Below are 11,994 nucleotides of genomic sequence, written 5' to 3'. Positions count from 1 at the left end.
AGTCATCTCCTCGGCTCCAGGGAGTAGTCCTTTTTTTTTTTTTTTTTTTTTTTTTTTTGCGGAACCAGGAATTGAACTCAGGCCCTTGCGCTTGCCAGGCAAACAAACACTTATTCTACTGAGCCATCTCCCCAGCCCCCTACTAAATGTCTTTAGGGCTCAAAAAATCTCCATTGACATTCTGTTTAGATCTTGGAGCATAATCTGGGCTCAGCAACCTCATGCCCGCCGTATCTCAATCACGAGCCCCACAAGCCTTCTGTTTTGCCTTTTCTTCCATCCCCTGACCTAATTTGCTACTATATCTCTTTTCTTTCTCTTGATTTTGTGAATAGATGGTTGGTTCCATAAGTTTGGTGGATTTTTTTCTGAGGGAAATATATTGTGTGCACATGAACCAGGTCGCCTGAGAGATGGGTGGGAAGCCAGCTGTCTGTAGAGAGACCTACAGTTGGCCTGAGTACAAAATAAATAGCGTTTCCTGGTAGACCTGGAACAATGCAGAGCTTAGATTCCAAAGCCCTATTGTAGGGCTTCAGGTACACAGGATATAGACAGTATCTAGTTCAAAGTGTGGGGATTGTCCTAGACATTGCACAATGGACCAGTCTTGGGCCAAGAGTAAAGCAGGTCACCCCTTCTCTCATCCTGCTTGCCCTTGTTCTCTTTTTGCACAGTCCTGTGAAGCAATGAGACCTGCCTCTTGGATCCTTACTCTTCTCTAGAAGTCAACATGGTTGAGCAACTGCTGAGGAGCTAATGCCCCTTTGTGGGAGACAAGCCCCTGTGGGGATGCACTACCAATACCAGGTAGTGAAAACAGAAGTTTCTAGAACACCTGTTCTTTACAATTCACCCCTGAATTAGCTACCAACACTTACTGACAATAAAAACTATAGATCACTGGGGGAGGAATTTGCAAGCTGGTGGGAGGACCTGGATTCTATCTATAGTCAAATACACACACACACACACACACATACACACACACACACACACACAGCACACTGGATGGCTTGAACCAAAAATCATGACTGTATTCCACTCCAAAAATTGGTACCTGTGCTGTCATAAACAGTTTTGCTGTATTCCTTTTTTTTTTTAAACATTTATTTATTTATGTGTGTGTGTGTGTGTGTGTGTGTGTGTGTGTGTGTGGCCAGCTCAGCCCACCAGGGGGCAGGGCTGGCTGGCATGTGGTGCTGGGGGATTGAACCGCGGTCCCTGTGCATTGCCAAGCTTGTTTCAAGTAGGTGCTTTAGACCACTGAGCCATCTCTCCAGCCTGCTGTATTCCTTAATAGGAAAGAGAGTCTATATTAGCTTGGATCTCAGAATATTAGCATTTCTAGGATATTTTTATGGATTAAGGAACTAAAGCATAAAACTGGATTATTCCAGAGAATCTGTGTGAATAAAGAATGCAATGGCTGTTCACACAACTGAGTTGAGGATTGTGCATAATACTCACTGTAGCAGAAGTAATTGTTTCTGCAGCACCAGGGGCTAACCTCAGGGCCTTCTCATTGAGCTACATCTCCTGTCCTTTTTTAATTTACTTTGAGATAGAGTCTCACTAAGTCACTAAATTCCCCCAAGCTGGGTTCAAGTTAACGATCCTTCTGTCTCAGCCTCCAAAGTACCGGGATTACAGATGTGAGCCTCTAATTCATTTTCCTCCCCTGGAGATCTGCTTTGAAGATGCTTTGTGGCTGGTTTGGATTAAGTCAGGAGACCAACTGCATGGTTGTCTTGAGCAAGCTAGCTACCCACTTCACCCCCTACACACTCTATGACCATTTTTCCTTTTTAATTCAGTGGTGCTAAGAGGCTGCTTCCCTGCTTTGGAGGGACATTGTGAAAGCAAGTGAGGCTATGTACACAATGTCCAGAAAACAGGCTCTAAACCCACAGGTCAGTGCTGGCTGTAGACCACCAGCCCCAAACAAAAGCAGAAAATTATCTCTAGACAAGATATGTTGCAGACAAAAACTTCATTCCTACAGAACTGAAATCAGTCTGGCTTTGTCTCTGATACAAAGTAGTTATTTATTAGTAAGAACTTTCTTGCAAAAAGGTAATATTTAACCAGTCCTCACTATTGAGTGATTTGGGGGTGGGGTGAGAGGAAACCCCCAAGTTACTGGGAAGGTTTTTTTATGTAGTTGAAGTGCAGTTGAGTAGAGCTTGATTTTTTCAGTTGAAGTGCAGTTGAGTAGAGCTTGATTTTTTCAGCTCCTAATAGGAAGGATCGTTGTTTCTAACTGTATTGCTAGCTATGGGACATATTTCAAATGAGAAAATATTCATTTGGTCTGATGAAAAATACTTGTCAATAGTGGGCCAGAGAGATCTACATAAGTGCCTACCTGGCAATCTCAAGGTCCTGAGTTTGATCCCTGATACAGCAAGAAAAGGGTCAATCGCACACTTTTGTAGGGTGTTTGTTTTGTTTTTTGTCTTTTTGAAACAGGGTCTTGCTATGTAGTTTATGCTGGCCTTGAGCTAACTTTGTAGCCCAGGCTGGTCTCCAACTTGCAATAATCCTCCTGCCCCAGCCTCCCAAGTGCTGGGATTACAGTCGTGTGCTACCATGTCCAACCAATAGCGTACTTTTGGTATATGAAATTACCTTATTTTTGTGTTCTTCGTCTTTTAAATTTAATACCAGAAAGGAAGCCACAGAATTATTGGTCCATAATCAGGGACACAATCCAGTGCCCAGCTGCAATGTTTAACTGATGAAATGTGACACTCCACCTTCTCAGGATACTGAAGTCTCACTAGGCCTGTGGAAGGGGGGCACCTATCACAAGGCCACTAACATTTTGGCAGTTGAACTACAGAAGCAAGCTACAAAAAATATGTACTTCCCTCCTTCCCCCAAAATCCTCTTCCCGGTTTGGGGAAGAAAGATACAATTTCAACAGATAGTTAAGAGGCTCTTAATTTTTTAAATAAAGTATCTAAGCTGTTTAATGGTCAGACTGTATAATACTAAAAGTTTGGTCAGGAGCCTATTTTCTACAAGGCATTCTTCATCAGATTGTTAAGATCATTTGAGCTTTGTGGATAGATAAGATAACTCCCCGGAGTTGAAAGTTCCTCCTGTCAAGTTATCTTGCTGCAGGAGATAAAGCTGTTCATTTTGGCTTTGGTAAGATGTTCAGTTTTCTCATCTCAGTTACTGTCACTGAATTCCGTTAATGTGCATGACACATGCTTCCCCTCGTTAGGCATTTTGGACAAGTGTCAGCATTTAGGGTCATGAGAACTGCATGTTTTGTTCCCTTTAAGATTATGATATTAACATAGCAAGACCTTGTCTCAAAAAAAATTTTTTTAAAGAGTAGAACATTAGGACAGCTTAGCTGGAAACTAACAGAGTACGCTCCCCTCAGGCTTGGCTTTCACAGTGTTCCTGGAGTCAGAGCGCCAGCTTGGTCCAAGCAGGAGGCTCGCAGGTAGATTTGGTATGGAAACCTGCAGCCATGCAGGGGTGGGGGAGAAGAAAGGAGCCCAGTGCCCAAGAAGCCTCCTCTCCCAGCATTGACTGGCGAAGTCAGTTCCTGTTTGTGTTCATCAGACTTTCTAAAGAGATTTTTTTGTTTTGTGGTTTACTATTTTCTCAAGGTAAAATTCTTTTTTTTTTTTTTTTTTTTTTTTTTTTGTGGAACAGGGGATTGAATGAAGGCCCTTGTGCTTGCCAGGGAAGCGCTTATTCCATTGAGCCATCTCCCCAGCCCAAGGCAAAATTCTTAATTGAGATTACACAGCTGGGCATGGTGGTTTGTGCCTGTAATACCAGCACTTTGGGAGGCTGAGGCAGGAGGATCACAAATATGAGCCTGGTGGGGGCAACTTAGCAACTTACCAAAAGCCTATCCCAAAACAAAAAATGTAAAAAGGCCTTGGAGTTGTAGCCCACTGTAAAGGCCTTGGGTTCAATTCCCAGTTATTCATACCTCCACAAAAAAAAAAAAAAAAAAAAAAATTTCTAATCACTAAGAAAGTAGCTAATAACTAGGTGCAGTTGTTATTGAATAGCAAGGTATTAGTTAGGGTTCTGCAACGTGATATTCTTTGGAATGCCTGAAGTCGGGGGTCCTCACTGTGTGGTCCCTGGTACCCAAGCTCTCCACGACCAGCATTCCCTGAGCGTGTACAACTTGGGCTTTGCTTAGTAACCTATCTTTACCTCTCAAAAACTAGACAAACAAGCATAAAATGTGGTTCCTGCACTGGCAGCCTCAGTCTCAACCCCAGACGGAAACTTGTTTTAAAGGTAAAGTCTCTGCCACATCCTGGGCCCAGAAACTCAGGGGCGCAGACCTAGCAGTTTGGGATAAATGAGTCCCAGTCCGTCCTACCACAGCACTGGAGTCTGACAGCTGCTGCTAGCTGAGATCCTACCGAAAGATCATCGGCTGCACTCAGTCTCTACTTTTCGGGCTTCTTATTGGAAGCGGCAGCCTGGCCTGAGTGATGTGACTGAGCTGAGCGGTTCTGGCACTGCCCTGCGGGTGGTTTGATTCAGCGGCACGAGCTCCAGTCCTGGAGCTGAGTCCTCCAGTGCCATTGCTGGAAGTCATCTTCTCTCCTCTTGGGTGCCCTCCGCTAGGGTCAGCAGAGATGCAGCTGACTGTTTTCGGTGAATCCCACTGTCACATACCTCTTCTGGCACCTCTGTTTTGGGGGTTTTGTTTGGTTGGGAGTGTGTGTGTGTGTGTGTGTGTGTGTGTGTGTGTGTGTTACTAGGGATTAAATCCAGAACTCACTGAGTTATAGCCCCACCCCTTTGTTTTTGTCTCTGTGTTTGAGGCAGGGTATCTATCAGGCAGGCTTCAAACTTGCTGATGCACCCAGGCTGGCTTCGAACTCAAAGAGAGCCTCCTGCCTCAGCCGTCCAAGTGCTGGGATCACAGGCCTGCACCACCACACCTGTCTCCCTTTTGGGTTTTTATTTTTAAACAAGGTCTTACTAAATCTCTAAACTGCCTAGGCTTCTCTTGAATTGCTGGGATTATACCGCTGTACCATCATGCCTGGTTTACCTCTGTTTTTTGTTTTTTTTTTTTTAAAATGCTGTGACTTAAGAATCCTGCCTGCTATTGGATTTCCTACAGTTTCAGGCCTTGTTTTGGGTTTTTCAGGAAAGAAAACTAGACAAATTTGAAAACCACAAATACTCATGGCCTAAAGCACAGAGAAGTTGCGTGTGATAGTCCACACCTGGAATCTCAGCAGCCTTCTTGACTCCTGGACGCCAAGGCCGTGAACTGTCAGCAAATCCATTTCTCAGCATCACTGTGAGGTTCATTCAGAAACCACGTAGCCAGAGGCAATGACACTTCCCCAGGACTGAGATTTGGTGGCACTGGTAGCACTGTGCAGCAGTCAGAGGCAGGTGCTGGACCCCGGAGGCCCTTGTTCTTGCACAGCAGGAGGTGACTGTCCTCTGCCTGTTTTCTCTTGAGGGTGTTTTCACTTGATGGTGGCATCATCTAGATAAACAAAGGAGAGGGACTGAGGGAGGACTGGGAATCACACAGCCAGTGCAGGCTTAGCTCCTAACGCCATCTGGGCCTTCCTGTGCTGCACATCAGCTACTGTCTGCTTATACTTGTCCTGCAAACTATCTGGCAAACAAGGTGCCTCTTATGCACCCTTAGATGCATGTGAAGGGAGCCAGACAGCGGTCTGTGCTGGAATGGCCTGGACCAGCCCCACCTCCCAGCTCTCTCCGCTGCTCTGCTCTCCCTGACTTGGGGCAGGGAATGATGTATAACTAGAGGGGACGCACACCCCTTAGGAAACAGCTAAGGTGCTCTGCCTAGGAAAGTGCTGTCACAGTACAGGTGCAGGGCAGGAGGGCTTGTGCTGCTGCTGCCTTGGAAGGGGCTGCAGGTGATGGGCAAACCATCACACATAGCCCCCCTTGTTCCTCCTCACCACCGCTGCCCTGGAGGCTGTCTTGATTCAGTCCAAACCTTGCCAAACGGGATACTCAGAGGGCTACTCTCAGGTGTCCCCTGGTTCTGTTTTTACCTCATCTGGCCCTCCCTAAGTGTAGAGGCTCAGCACAATGGGGAGAGCACCAGCCAGGAGTTGGTGGGCAGACCCTGGCTGCTATCCTAGGACAGTGCTCTAGCATCATGGTTTTGGGGAAGGTGACAGAGCTGGTGAATGGAAAGTGAACAGGAAGTATGAAGCAGGCACAAAGGACAACAAGCGCCTTCCTGGAGGAGCTGAGGTTGCTGGCAGTGGCGCCCTGTGCGGGATGCTGGGGTTAGCCCGAGGGCTGTGCCCGGCGGGCCTACAGAGTCCTCCACGCAAGCCACGCTGCGGCTCACTCTGCGTAGAGCACACACCTCCTGTGCTCCTTTCACCTTCAGAGTACACTGCTTGGTGAATGGGCTGTTTTGCTACTCTTTTAAATGTATTATTAGATGGGGAGGTAACAACTGAGGCATGCACTGATTTGAGGACAAATGATTTACAATAAATAGTTTGTTTTTCTCAGTATGTAGTTCAGGATGGTCTTGATCTCACTATGTAGCCCAAGCTGACCTTGAGCTGGTGACAGTCTGCCTGCCTCAGGCTCCCAAGTGCTGGGATTATAGGTGTGCACCACCATGCCCAGCAGGAATTTTTAAAAAATTGATTTGTTTTATGGTACTGGGGATTGAGTTCAGAGCCTTCTCACTTGAGCTATATCTCCAGCCCTTTTTATATAATTCTTAGACGAGGTCTTGCTAAGTTGCCAACTTGCCCAGGCTGGGTTCAAACTTGTAATCTTCCTGCATCAGCCTTCCAAAGTGCTGGGATTTAGGTGTGTATCACCACCCCTGGCTTTGATGGGGAGCCTTATGTTCATATTTTTCTCTGTGAGAAGAAAAATTGGCCCAAAGTAATCTGAACATGATCTTTAATCAACTGAGCAGTTTTGTGAGGTTGATGGAACACAGTTTGGGGGTGGCTCAGAGATATGTTTGTTGATTTGTGTAATACAGAATTTCATGGACTCAGATGATTCTTTGCTGTGGGACTGTCCTGTACACTGATGTTCAGCAGCTTCCCTAGCCTCTGTCCGCTGGATGCCAATTACACCCTTTTCCTCATGATGATTGTAAACAGTGTCTTTAGTGGGGTACAGTGGCCCAATCCCAGCTACCTGCCTCAGGAACATGAGACAGGTAGATCACGAGTTCAAGCCTAGCTTGCCCAAAGAGTGACTTGGCAAAACCATGTCTCAAAATACAAAATAAAAAGGGCTGGGAGTGTAGCTCTGTAGTAGAGCACCCCTAGGTGTGTCCCCAGCAACACACACACACACACACACACACACACACACACACACACAAGGTTTCCAGACATTGTGGAATGTCCCTCAGGGAACAAAATTACTGCCAGTGAGAACTACTGATCTAATTGTTTTCTGTAATTCTTCCCCTAGTAATTTGATTTTAAGTTTTTTGTTCCATGAGCCTTACCTCAGAACTAAAGAATAGAGCTAACTAAACTAAAGAAGCCCAACTCTTGGACCCCACTTCCCTGCCCAGTTTAGGGAGCACTTAAAAAAGTTCTGGGGCCAGTGGTATAGCTCAGCGGACTAAGAACCTGCTTTGGCAAGTGCAGGGACCAGGGTTTGATCCAGGATCCCTCATGCAGCGCTGGCCCCTCCCCCAGGGTGTGCTGAGCCAGCAACCAAGTCCAGCCTTGGTGACATACACCTGTAATCCCAGTGCTGGAGAGGCTGAAAACAGGAAGATCACTATGAGTCTGAGTTGCATAGTGAGACCCTGTACCAAATACATAAAATGAAAAAAAGTTCTGGTTTCTATCTGGATCACTGAAGCCCAGTGGACAGTCCAAGCATGGACTAGATGCTGAGAAAAAGGAGGCACAGTGACTCCAGGAATCTGATTTACTTGCGGCCTATATCTGCCTGTCTCCCATGCCACGCATGCCTGCCTCACCACCATGTCATGGGTGGGCCGTGTACACTGGGCACCTTGTGTTTCTTTTGTGTCCCTGGCCTATATTGTGTAGAAGAGCATGTTGGGGAGGAAAGGGTTAATCCCTGTCCTCAGCCATCATGAAGGGTTGTGACCAACACTTCTGTAACAACAGGCAGGTTAACAGGAGAAAACACAACAAATGTATTAAATCAGAAGTTTTTCGAGCCAGGGAGATAGCTCAGTACAATAAACACTTGCCTGGCAAGTGCAGGGTCCTGAGTTCAGTCCCCGGTCCCACAAAAAAAAAAAAAAAAAAAAAAAAAAAAACCTTATTCGACATGGAACTTTCAGATTAAAGACTGGGGAAACACCCATCTTTGTGTCAAGGTTTGATAAAGAATGGACAATCCCATAAAAATGTCACTAGACAAGAGGTTGTGATGTAATGCCAACAGATAGGGCCAGGAACTAGGGAGACCCCTGAGACTATAGACTCTTCTTGGCTTTTCTGTGCAGCACAGGGCAGGACTATTTTGGATAGGAGTCTTATGCCTTGGCCTTGGACTCACTATGTAGCCCAGGTTAGCCTCTAATTTTTTTTTTTTAAGAATTTTATTGAGAAACAAATAGCAATGAGACAGTTTCAAAACCAATTACTAGCACAGTTTCACTAATTAATACATTGCAAATTGTTGTCATAGTGGTTATTCATTGTACAAGATGCAGACATGATATCTTGTCCATAAACACTAGTAGAACAAATCTCTCTATTCAATGATCCAAGAGAATGTAGTTGTGTATCTATCTTAACTATTTTGAACATACAAAATGGTTGTTCATTTGTATCCCCCTTTTTTGTTTAGTTTTGTCACAGAAGGGTATTTCATTGCCATTTAAAAATTGTAGGTGCCTGAATTCAGCAAAATATTCCAATATAGTCCAGTAGTCCATAAAGTAGTGGATTTTCCCTAAGACAGGCAATGACACAAGTTGTTCACTTGGCCAGGGGGATGGCTCAGTGGAATAAATGCTTGCCTGGAAAGTGCAAGGGCCTGAGTTCAATCCCCTGTTCTTTGTGGAGGCTAGTCAAGAGGTTTATGGAACTCTCCCCCCATAGCCTCTAATTTGTAATCCTTCTGCTTCAGCCTCCCAGGACTGCCACTCCCAGGACTTAATGTCCAGCTCTTACACAAAAAGACAGAAAAAAGCTTTGAGTACTGTACTGTTAAGTTCTATGGCTGGCTTTTGAGAAAGGAGGTTGAAGTTTCTGTGGCCCACCTTGGAGAAGAAGAATTCTAGTTTTTATAGCTTGCCTTGGGCAAAAACAAGGGGTTCCAGACAGTAGGGCAGGAGGTCAGCAAGAAACTGTTTCTGGAGCCTTTGCTTTGGGATGGTATTTTCTGAGCCCTAAAGAGAGAAACAGAGGGCCGGGGAGATGGCTCAGTAGAATAAACACTTCCCTGGCAAGTGCAAGGGCCTGAGTTCAATCCCTGGTTCTGCAAAAAAAAAAAAAAAAAAAAAGAAAAGAAAAGAAAAACAAAAGAGAGAAACAGAGGCAGATTAGGGGTGTTTATGTGTTGAGGGAGATTGAAAAGGGGTTTCTCATTTCTCTGGACCCTGTCTTGCCACTGTAGCCAAAAGATATGTTCTCACTGGGGTCCTCCCATTTCCCCAGGCTAATTACATGCTTCTTTAATGAAAGGAAATCATTTCTCCACCGAGCTGGGAAACCCAAGTCCCTAGTGCCCCCTCCCCGTGGGTATCATGGGAAGGGCAGGAAGGAAAGCAGCTGCTCCTCTTGGTGCCTCCTCCGCCCTCTCAGGGAATGCCAATCTGGGCCTGGGACAGGCCTGCGTCCTGCCTGCAGAAGCCTCCAGACCTGCCACTGGACACAGCTGGGACATGGATACTTCAAGAAGTATGGAACAAGCAAAGGAGGAGATTAGGTGGTGGATCCAGGCCCCCAGGAAGTTGTTTATTACCAGCCCCTCAGCTGCTGCCTGAGAGTGAGAGGGAGTGACTGTCCCCTATCCCTGCTGTGTACAGCTGCTGGGGACCCAGCCTGCTCCTTCAAGCTTGAGGGCTGCAGGGGCACGCAGCAGGGAGCTGCGGGGTTGGCTAGAGTCCTAGGACTAGGTTGCAGGAGCCACCTCTCTGCCTCCCCCAGTCAGCACAGTCTCTGGGAGGTAGTTGTAGAAAAGACTCCAGTGTAGGATGGTAGGTGAGGGTGTGCACAGAGCCGTTATGGGGCAGGAAACAGCTGGGCAGCTGCTTCCCTAGAGAGGTTACTCATGCAGGATTCCAGGATGCCGGCACCTTTCCTCTTTCCACCACTGGGGAGAGACAGAGGGGGTAAGAGTGGGAAGGAGAGGGGCTGGTGAGATGGCTCAGTGGTCTAAAGCACCTACTTAGAAAAAGCTAAGCTAAGCAAAACACAGGGACCGCGGTTCAATCCCCCAGCACCACATGCCAGCCAGCCCCGCCCCCTGGTGGGCTGAGCTGGCCACACACACACAAAATTAAATAAATAAAGTATAAAAAAAAAAAAAAGGAGAGAGAATTCTGCTCTAGCTCAGGGTCTCTTCCCATCCTGCAGGAGAAGGGGGTTGGTCCACTGCCAGCCAGGGCAGGAAGGCACCACGCCGCTCTCCTGCTTTAGCTGGACCCCTAATCCCTAGGCCACCCTGGAGGTTCTGAGTGCCTCTAGTCCCCTCTAGAAAAATGAAAAGCCAATAGTGAGGAAACAAGGGTCGGAGAAATCAGGGAGAGGAGCAAAGATGAGCTTGAATGTAGGGTCTTTCGCTGCCCATTTAGCAGTGCCTTCCCTAAGGAGTATCAAGGCTGTCATTTATTATGTCACGTTCTTATAGTTAAAGATATAGAGAAGAAAAAAAAAGATATAGAGAAGAAACAGGGAATATGGTGGAGGTCGGGAGCCCTTGGGAGGGGGGAAGCAGTCCTCCTTTCGTCTTTGTGTGTGTGTGTGTGTGTGTGTGTGTGTGTGTGTGTGTGTGTAGCTGGGGTTAGAGCCCAGGGTCTCACCCATACGAGGTGGGCAAGCTAAATCAACCACTCAGCTATATCTCAGCCCAATTTTTTTAACTAGAATTTTTATTGAGATAATTGGAGATTCACATGGAATTACAAGCAAAAATACTGCACTGCTGTGGAACCCATGCTTAGCAAGCATGAAGCCCCGAGTTCGATCCCTAGCACTGTAGTAGAAGGGAGGGAGGAGAAAAAAGAAGAAACACAGCACAGCTCCTTTGTGTACTGTACTCACTTTCCCTCAGTAATAACATGTTGTAGGCCATGGAATAAGTGCCTGACTGGCAAGTGCAGGGCCCTGAGTTCAATCCCCAGAACCGCAAAAAAAAAAAAAAAAAAATTTTTTCAAAACTGTAGTATAATGTTACATCCAGGATATTGGTACTTATTTAGATTTTCTGTTTTATGTCTCTGTGTGTGTGTGTGTGTGTGTGTGTGTGTGTTTCATTCTATACAACAAGTATGTTTAGTATCCCCCCATCTCGATCCACATTCTTTTTCTCTTTTTTCTTTCTTTTTTTTTTTTTTTTTTTTTTTGTGAAACTGGGGATCGAACTCAGGCCCTTGTGCTTGCCAGGCAAGCATTTATTCTACTGAGCTATCTCCCTGGCTCAATCCACATTCTGACCATTCCACTATTACCCGGATCTCCCATGCTGCCCTCTGGTACTCATACCTCTTCCCCTTCCTCTTCTTGTGCCTAAATCCTGGCAACTGTGCTTCTGTCCTCTGTCTCTTAATGTTTTATTTCAAAAATGCTGTCTAGGGCTGGCCAGATAGCTCAGCGGAATAAAGCACCTGCTTAGGCAGATGCAGGGGCTAGGGGTTCAGTTCCCCCCAGCATGCCATGCCAGCCCTGCCCCAGGGAACGCTGAGACAACGCATGAGACTGGTCATGGTGGTGCGCACCTGTAATCCCAGCACTTGGAAGGCTGAAAACAGGAGGATCACTATGAGTCCAACCTGTGTAGTGACACCCTGTAGAC

The sequence above is a fragment of the Octodon degus genome, unplaced genomic scaffold (assembly GCF_000260255.1).
Source record: "Octodon degus isolate 3935 unplaced genomic scaffold, OctDeg1.0 scaffold00131, whole genome shotgun sequence".
NCBI lineage: Eukaryota > Metazoa > Chordata > Mammalia > Rodentia > Octodontidae > Octodon > Octodon degus.
Note: the sequence above shows the minus strand (reverse complement) of the source record.